Here is an 8,404-nt window from a genome sequence, read left to right on the forward strand (position 1 = left end):
GAAAAGACCTCTAAGATCACTTAGTCCAACAGTCTGCCTACCACCAATGTTGCCCTCGAAGCCATGTCCCTCAGTGCCACATCCCCACATTTCTGGAACACCTCCATGGATTGTGACCCCACCACCTACCTGGGCAGCATCCAGTTGCAGTGCCTGACCACTCTTCTGGAGAAGTTTTTCCTTATATCCAGCCTGAATCTCCCCTGCCACAACTTGATGCCATTCCCCTAGATGGAAGAAACGAAGCCAGCAAAACAAAAGAAAAAAGCATGGTAACAGTGGCAAAATACTAGAGCCCAAACTTCTCCAAAACCTCTTGGCTGAGCATCAGGATGCGCATGAGACTTCGCAGCACTTCTTCAGCCCTGTACTTTCCCCCCTTCCCACTGGGGCTCTCAAATGCAGCCAGTTTCCTCCCTCACACTCTCACAGCCCCCCAGGGAAGCACACACGGACACAGCACTCACCCAGTTTTTTCTGAGACCGACAATTTGTAATGCAAGGTTTCAAAAATGAGGGAGAGGATGGCGTGTGAAATGAAAGCACTCTTCTCTAAAATGGAAAGCATTTTCTCTGAAAGCCACCGATGGGTACAAGAAATCCACTTAAAACATATAACCAAATGTTATTTAATATCTTAAAAAGTAACACAATCCAAAATGGATATTTCACACAACACTACATAACAACATGAACACAATATTACCATATGGAGGGACTTTCAAATATAGACTTACAAAAATCCCTGTCCTTTTTTCCTTTAAATTATTATACTAAGCATGACAAGTTATCATCATTTACAATATGGTACACTGACACAATAAAAACCATGTTACAAATGTGCTGTTATAAATCAGTAACGTTAGGGAAGACATTTCATGAACCGTAATTATTTCATATGAAATACTATACAATATAAACAGAACATCCATCTTGGATGACCTTTACAGCAACCAGAGACCAAGTAATTTTTTTTTCTTTTTTCTTTTTTTTTTTTTCAGTGCAAACACATTTATACAAGGCAGTCTTGGCTGCAAAACTCCCTTCTAACATACAGTAAGTCCCACTTGCATTTATTAACTCATTTAGACCTAATGCAACAGCCACATTCAGTCACTCACAGAAAGTTACCTGCAGAATTACCATCCCTTTCAGCACATCTCTCCTCCACACACCAAGGTAACCCCTATGGCAGCTCTCCCCGCAGCCGGGCAGGGCACGGGGCTGCTGCCCTCCGCCAGGGATCTCTTCCAGCTCTGGGTGTGTGCGTGCGGCCTTCTGCTCCGTTCGTGTCTTGGGGGGAGGAACACGGAAATCCTCAGCTCAGAACTGAGCTTCAATGGAGTTAGCAAGCAATTCCGCTCTCTGCGAGAGGGGGGAAGCGGGGAGTGACTGCCAGATTTACACTGTGGGGCTGCAACCAACGCTCGGAGCCGCTATGAGAAGCGCGAGTCCCAGATTCCTCTAGCACCAGCCTGGCTTTAGTTGGGTCCTGCGTGCCATGCAGCTCTCTGATGCAGTATCCATGTACTTTACTTACGTTGGGGGGGAACGTTTTAGATATATACTTTGTTTTTTTTAAAGAATTATGTAAAAAATAGAACTTTTTCTCTCTTAATACTGTACAGCTTTCTTCAGAAGAGCAAAGAGAATTGTAAACTGTGCAGGTGACACCAGATCAGGAGTGCTATTTGCTTCCTCAGCACCACTTGAACAACTGTGTTTAGGAAAAGCTCTGGGAAATGTATTTGAAAAACACATTTTTAATTAAAAATCCTGTTCCTAAACCCTCTGCTGGCAGTACTTGTGTGACTGGAACCTGTTTGGCACTGCTTGTCTTAGAGTTCCTGCAGGACCACACAGTAGCTCCTCTCTTAAACCGACCGTGTGAAAACTTCAGACTATCAACACTTTGGTTAACTAAGAAACTTTACTTGAATGACTTTTGAAGAGAAAGAAGGAAACTGGTTAATAATTTTGTCCATGGATTTCAGCCTTCGTCTCTTTTTTTTCAGCATGCCCTGACACAAGATGGGGATGGTGCCACCTACCTGCCCTGGCTGAACCACAGGGAGGGCTCCAGGGCCAGAGGGCATGATCTGGGTGCAGAGCATGACCTTGGCTTCCTCATTCTCTGCTATAAGAATGACTGCTCTGGCAAGCACTAGGCTGTGGTTTTCATTACAATATTTCTTTCCTGATATGTCTTAAAGTTGAGCGAGCATCGCTGCTTTTTTTATGGACGTTTTACAATGATGCACAGAGTCAAATGGATGACCTCTTATGATTTTTAACTGAACTGTTTTAACAGCTATATTAGCTCCACTGATGACCATATATTAACCTGCATTGTGATAATGGTACTAGGTTTGCTGAAAGAGGTGTTCATAAATCGGGGCTTGTATATAAATATGATCTGCTTAAGTTCAGCTGCCACTTTCTTCCTTTGATTTTTGGAAAATCTTTTTTTCTCTTCTGAAAGGTGGCTTGTTGCAACTGGCTACTTCAAAGGCTAGCTTCATTTTTCTTGGGAACTTGGCCACGTTCTTTGAACAGTAGGCACATACCTCAAGCAGGGTCCCTAATGCTGCTCCCAGCAAAGTCAATTAAGAGCTGCTGCTCATTTCTACAAGAGTGAGTGGTTCTGGCACTCCAGAAACCAGAGCACGTATCGCTGTTCTAACTCTTGCCAGTTCCGAGAAACCATGACCTGACCTGTTGGCAAAATCGGAGGCAGAATAGGGCCCAGCCTATTTGCAGGCTGCGAAGAAAATACCCGGAGCGTCTTCCCCTAAAACCCCACACCATCAATCATATTTCACAGACTGTAGATGTTCCTAATTTGCTCAGTTACATAACACATTTTCAAGTTCTACCAGGCAGAAATTGTAGCAGTAACTGGGGAGAGGATGGGAGGGTTCAGTCTCCCTTTTCACTGTTATCCAAATTATGCAGCCTTGTCAAAGTCTTACATGACTCATCTGAAAGACAGATTTTTAATATTGTAAAAGGAAATTGTGGCAATGGAAACACGATGACTTCATACGCAAGCATTGACACACAAGAGAACGCCATGAGCTAATGCTTCAAAGTTTTTAACCTTGCTTTGTACAATACGCTTTTATGTTGCTGCATTTCATCAAATTCATGGAGGTAGTTATATGTGTAAAAAAAATTACCATAAAAGTAACATGTTGTATTATAATAATACATATCAAGTGTGCAAAATGCCGACAGATTTGTGTTGACCCTTTACAGTTGAACACAACACAGATTCAACCTAATCTAACTCTGTAAACCTTTAAATTGATACATTAGAAGAATGATAGATAAGCAACCACGTAATACAAGGCTATGATTTCATCAAAGGATTAGGGTGACATAAAGCACTCAAGCTCCACTCTCGTGGTTTTGTTACCAGAACCTCAAGATGGAATTTCCTTATATTCCATTATTGATTTTTAAAGAAAAAAGAAAGGAAAAAAAAAAGAATTCAAGATTAGAACGTTTCTATTTGAAACTTCTGTTTACATTCCATATTCCAAGAGTCACATTAATATTGGTACAATGCCACGTCAACATTAATATGACATTTATGTTGTCTGCTGGTCTCTGGGAACTTTAGGAAACTACATACTACACTGTTTGTAGGTATGTACTGTCATATTTTGTTGAAACTATGTCTTCTGTACAACCAGCTGCCTGCGTAAGTTCTGATTAGTTTTTGACAAACGCTTCTCCAAAAGATAAAATTTGTTTTTGCTCCTCACATTCTAATACTGCCATTTGTACTTCAGATCATCAGCTGTAATTACTATTATTTAAGTTTTGACATTTTTATTTACTGTATGGATACATACTACTGATGTCAGAGCTTGCCTCAGAAAACAAAATCACAGTCAGCCACTGCATAGTATATGACAGCTCCCCACAAAAACTCTGACTCTACAGTTCGCATGGAGTAAGCACGGCTGGAGTTACATATTGAATAGTAAGATGCGTCATGCAAAGCGCTATATGGTCATTAGAGCACATCTTGGAAGGTATGATAAGGCAGAAGGCTAAAGGCCAAGTGACTTTGATAACCAACCAGAAGCACAATAATTTCCTTCATGTGCACCAAAAGGTCTTATTGCTCCTGTGAAATGGAATTTGTACACTGAAACCAAGGAAAGCAGACCTGTGCATTTACTGGGTACTAGAGATGTTCTTGATAGAATTAGAAATTGATCGTGTCCAGTTAGAAAGCCGGCTGGTAAGAAAATGAACTTATATCCAACTGCATAACATAAGGCTGAACCTTCAGTGAAGACTTCTGATGAGAATATAGAACATGAGTGAAGCTCAAATGACTCTGCGTACAGAGTAATGCATGTCACCAGAACCTGACGAAAATACTGGTTCTTAGTATGTACAGTTGGTTTTAATACCTGTGTACTACAGGAGCTAGACAGTGGAAATGTCCCTCTTCTATTCAACAGTTGGGACTGCTGAACGATTTAGTATCTTTGTTATTCTTCCACCAATTTGTCTGTTCTGACAGAAAATGAAGATAAAATTAATTTTAAAGTCAGTTTGTTGCACTACCAGGTCATATGAGGAACAGAGCAGAATGTGACCCTACACCTCAAAATTATTCTTGAAGTTCCACTATCCTTAGAAGTTACTCTGCTGTAATTAGCACGGTACAAATTACTCCAGAGTAACAATTCTGGGGAGAGCAATTAGGATAAACCATACCTACAGAATTCAGTTTTCTACTGCCCACCATACGGACACATTTAATTTCCAGAAACTAAACATGTCCATAAAATGCTAAATTGCAAATAACATCCACTGAATAAAAAGGCCAGAAGTTTATAATTCTCTAAATTTTGTTCTCTGATAATCACTACGCTGTGTGCTATTTTTAATAGCCTAATTTAGGCACTCTATTTAATAAACTACATAAAATAGATTTATGTCCTTCCACTAGAAAGAAATCAGTTCTTCAGGCCATACTTGTCATTTATATCATAAAGAATATTTTTGTTCAAAGAAATCAGATTTTTTTCTGGTTCCTGCGTTAACGGCAAGTTGCAATACCAGAAGTGACACGAAAATCAGATTATCTTTTTAAAATACTTGACGTAAGGTGAAGATATTTCCTATATTTTGTGTCACTCTGCGCTGCAGCTCTATGACAGTTATAACTTTCCCTTCCCTCCCCATTCCCCCCTCTATGCAAAGGCCTACCTCCCCATTTGTGACTGCGGAAGGTCATGCAGCGAGCTTCAGTACACAAACATCTCTCATACTCCTGAAACACAAAAGAGAAAGCCATCTCCCTCCCCACCCTCCACACTCTAAAAAAAGAACCTCTTCTTACTCACTTCAACAGGTATTTGCAAAACTGTCACAAAAACGCACAGTGGAAACGACTGATCGGTACCGATAATTCACACACAGAGCCGAGGTCATCACTCGTCACGTTTGGCATCATTTTTCCTCGCGGTGATCCTGGCTGGTCGCTTTCAGCACTGGCTCAAGTTTTGAAGGAAACCAACTCTGCAGCAGAGTTTAGCTTCTGACCAGGGGCATCACACATCTGTGGCATTTTTTAAAAATGAAGTTGGCAACTGCATGGACATTGAAAATGCAGATTACGCTTACAGTGTCTAGACTTTCATATATGTGCTCAGTTACAATTAAGTGAAGCAAAAAGTGTACATATTATCCCTACTGCTATTCTGTTGCTACAGAGCCGCAAATGTGAAAAGCAATACCTCGAAAGAAAGATTTATTTGTTGCCCCTAGTCTACATAGCAGCACAGTTTAAGTAAACACTAAAACTGTGGTTGAGATGCTTTTTTTTTTTTTTTTCTCCAAAGATGTAAACATCAGTCCCAGTGTCGTAAACTTTGCTGTATGGGATAAGACAGAAATTCTGAGGCAGGCTATCAGACACTAGTGACAGAAGCTTGCAGGCAGTTAGCTGGTTTCTGCAGTTTCTCAGCTTCACTTGTCGGCGGGTCTGCGGTGGCTCGGAAGCTGAATGCTGGGCCTGCACCGCCGTGTGCTGGGCTCAGAGCAGGGTTCTGACGTCTGTTGCTTTCAACAATGCTCGAGGTGTTGGATGCCAGGCTCTCCCGAGTACTAGAATGGAAAAGAAATATATATACGCACTCACATATGACATGCCGATATATCTATCGACCAGACAGGAAAGGAGAATAGAGTGTTTTAAATAGGCTTCCTGTGTTTGTATGCAATGTCACATCAATAAACCATCTCATTTTGACAGCTCGCATATGTTCCTCCAGAACGGGTTCCAGCAGTACTCAGCAGTTGCCGTGCTGTAATGCGGGGACAGCACTAAGCAGAGCTGGAGCTGTCACACAGGGTCTGTAAACCAAACCACTATCAAGTATCTGAATTTTTACTCAAGGACATACCTTCTATTTTGCATGTGGAACGTAATTTTCTTCCCTGGCTTGTCTGTTTTTGCACAAAGTAACTTCATCAAATCAGCTCTGTGAATAGGTACAGCAAGGAGAGTAACCATGCAACACAACTTGCTTTGTCGTCTCCAACCTACACCTTTCATGGATTATGTTTTTAGCTAAAAATGCTACTTTACATGAAACACATAACGTTTCTGAATGCAACACCTGAATCGTGCCTTACAGCTGAGACTACTGCAGCTCACAAGATGCTAGCAAATCAGAACAGCCACAGTCATTCTCTGAGCAAGGAGTGCTGTCATCTCACTTAGATAATGGAGTTCCTGTAGTTCTAACACATCGTTTGTCCATGGGAGTGACAGCACACTTACCACTTTCAAAGACTACGCCTTTAAACAATACATCTAAGAATGCAGAAGTCTATATTTTAGCCCACCACTTCAAAAAACTCATCCCTGTGCTAAAGCTAGACTTCAGCACTACCACTCTTTTTGTTCTCTTTCTACTCTTAATCTCCAAATCATGTTTTTTCATGCAGAAAGAGATTAGGTTTTCAAACAGTCATGTGGGTCCTGGTTATGTATTTTTCATCTATAGCCCCACTTCTTTGCAAAATGACATCATGACTTGCCAAGGACATGTTTCCTGAGTACATTTAGAGTACTACTGGATGTTAAATGGGCACTACAACCAGAGGTACTAAGGACAGAGGGAGAAATGTGTCAGTGCGTGACACGGGAAAAAAGAAATGTCTTGTTTAGCTGTAGTAATAAATTTAGCTGTAAGACATCTTAAACTGACTGCCATTGGAATGATCCTTTTAGAGAAGCTCTTGTAGAGCTTTTAAAATCAATCAAAATGGCACTGATCATTTGCCAATTTTTTCCTTGTTGTAAGCAGTTCCAAACAGCTACGACGGGTGATGCATGCATTGAGCTGCAGTGACATAGGCTGTGCTTCTGGTCTTTGATTCCTCTCCTTCTGCTTACAAACAAGAAGAGATGCAATCTTTGCTTTCTGAAGATCATTCAGTATTGTATCCTTCTTTAAGGGACCACCAATTTCACATTTTCAAACAATTTCAATTCTGGTGTTACAAACTGACCATTATTACATCTATAGGTAAAGACTGCAGTGAGTTCTGCATGCAGAGTAATGCCAAAATTAGCTCCTTCCTTAGGTGACAAAAGAACAGCAGTATTATATAAGCCCTAAAAATAAAGCAATAAAACGAATACGGTGAGCTAATGGATACCATATACCACCTGTATAAATGCAATGAACAAAATACTGAGAGGCTGTCCTCCAGACAGTGATGTTTTGATGAATTTCATACACAAAACACTTTTGAAGTCAAATGACCATTGCAAATCACATGAAGTACCCATCTCTCATTAAATACCCTTTTTCTTTCACAGTGTAGGACTGCTAACTCTGATTCCCCAGACAACACTGCGTGACCAAACAGCACCACAGCCCAGCAGACGCAACCCCAGAGGTGCACATCAGCAGAGGCCCAGAGTATACTTGAGAGATATCACCAGATGCAGGTCCTGGTTTTATCCTCTTCCCAAGGCATCTGCTAATGGATGCTGTCAGAACTAGGTGAATCTTACCAGATGGATGCTGGACAGTGTTTTTACATTTCCTGGAGAAGGGCTGTGGAGTACAGTTTTTTGTTATAAGGTAGGCAAGTAATAACATAATGGTAAATATAGCCAGAGGGTCCAAATCACCCTCATCTTCATTTGTTTTTATAGAGTTACATCGAGGAGTAACCAAAAGCGAGCAAAAGCATCCAATTTAATCATCTTGATGCAAAACTCATGACTTGAATATTTAAAAGCCTTTGAAATATCCAGACTTACGCTGGCCTTACGAAACAAATACACAGAAAAAAAAAAATGCCTACAGAATGTGGTTTTTTTTAATGTAAAAGCTTACTTTCTGTGGCCTTGCAA

The 8,404-nt window shown here is 40.8% G+C and overlaps 1 long non-coding RNA gene across 1 annotated transcript; it reads right to left on the minus strand.

Moving 5' to 3' along the window:
- Positions 1–613: 613 nt before the first annotated feature.
- LOC116216552 lies at positions 614–8,396 on the minus strand. Its single transcript, XR_004159533.1, has 2 exons — positions 6,435–8,396; positions 614–6,135 (listed from the first exon to the last, which is right to left on the minus strand). It is a non-coding gene; the product is annotated as an uncharacterized LOC116216552 (long non-coding RNA).
- Positions 8,397–8,404: the final 8 nt, after the last annotated feature.

This window comes from Meleagris gallopavo, chromosome 4, assembly GCF_000146605.3.
Source record: "Meleagris gallopavo isolate NT-WF06-2002-E0010 breed Aviagen turkey brand Nicholas breeding stock chromosome 4, Turkey_5.1, whole genome shotgun sequence".
Taxonomy (NCBI): domain Eukaryota; kingdom Metazoa; phylum Chordata; class Aves; order Galliformes; family Phasianidae; genus Meleagris; species Meleagris gallopavo.